The sequence below is a fragment of the Rhagoletis pomonella genome, unplaced genomic scaffold (genome assembly GCF_013731165.1).
Source record: "Rhagoletis pomonella isolate Grant_MI unplaced genomic scaffold, Rhpom_1.0 Rhpom_scaffold_00451, whole genome shotgun sequence".
Classification (NCBI taxonomy): Eukaryota; Metazoa; Arthropoda; class Insecta; order Diptera; family Tephritidae; genus Rhagoletis; species Rhagoletis pomonella.
The window spans coordinates 14,137-15,314 of NW_023459005.1; positions in this window are offsets into that span (position 1 = coordinate 14,137).

The following is a 1,178-nucleotide window of genomic DNA, read 5'->3' on the forward strand; positions in this document are numbered from 1 at the left end:
TAATTTTTTTAAACAGGTGGCAACCCCTTGTATGTAATAAAAAAATAAAACCTTTTCAAAACCCTTTAGATTGATACCCATTTTGTACTAAATAATTCATTTTTTTTTTTATTTGCAATTAAATTTTTTGTAAGGTGGCAGCTCTTTTCGAAAAAGTAAAATCTTACAGCTCTTTTACAGCCCGAGCCCTTTCATTTGCAACCTCATTTTTTAAAATAGAATGAACGGTGCAGATCTGGTGACCTGGACAAAAAATCCCTTCACGTATTATATACATATGTACATATGAGGCGATTCACGTCAAATGTCCCAAGCGCGCTGAGCGGTGCAAAACAAGCTTGTTTTCGAATAGCTGAAAAGTAGACAGAAAATGGGAATAATAATTCAAAAACCATGATTTATATAGATTTTTGCGTTTTCCAAAATTTTCCCATTTTCACGTTGAAAATTCGCAACGAATTTTACTTGTAATTTTTCTCAATTATGGTCATTTTTAATATTGGTTTAAGTCATCTCAATCGAAAGATCAGGTCTCTTTACATATAAATCATAAATAAAAAAAGGGACTTATTTGATTTTTCCGAGCTATAAAGCGTTTTATAGCGAGCTATATCAGGCCCCACTCTCCGTCGCGTCACGTCGACTCCGTTCGTTTGAACGAGTTATAACATCATACTGTGATAGGAAATTTTTACAAAATTATTATTTAAACACCCCTGCAAACCATTTTTACAGAGTATTCTGAATCGTAAAGAATTTTTAAAGAATTCGGAAAGATCCCATCCCATTTTTTTCCGAATTTTCTAAAATGAAATAAATTACGCACACTTCCATTCTTTTACGAAATTTCGGAAGAAAATCGGTAATGAAATGAAAATAATGCTGCTATGTGAAGAATTTCTTGCAGACTTTTTTCAGAATTTTCTTTATTTTTCGTACAGAAATTTCTTTACGAGTTCGTGTCAACCACTTCATATAATTTTCTTTGAAGATTCGGAAAAAAATCGTTACAGAAATCAGATACTCCTAAAGATTTCGTTAAGATTTCGGGAACTTTGGTTTGCAGGGACGCTACATCTCAAACGTTTGTGTATCGATCGATTTGAAATTTTCACACAATAAACTAAAAACTATTCCAAAGAATTTAAGTTTAAAAAACTTCATAATGATTATTAAAA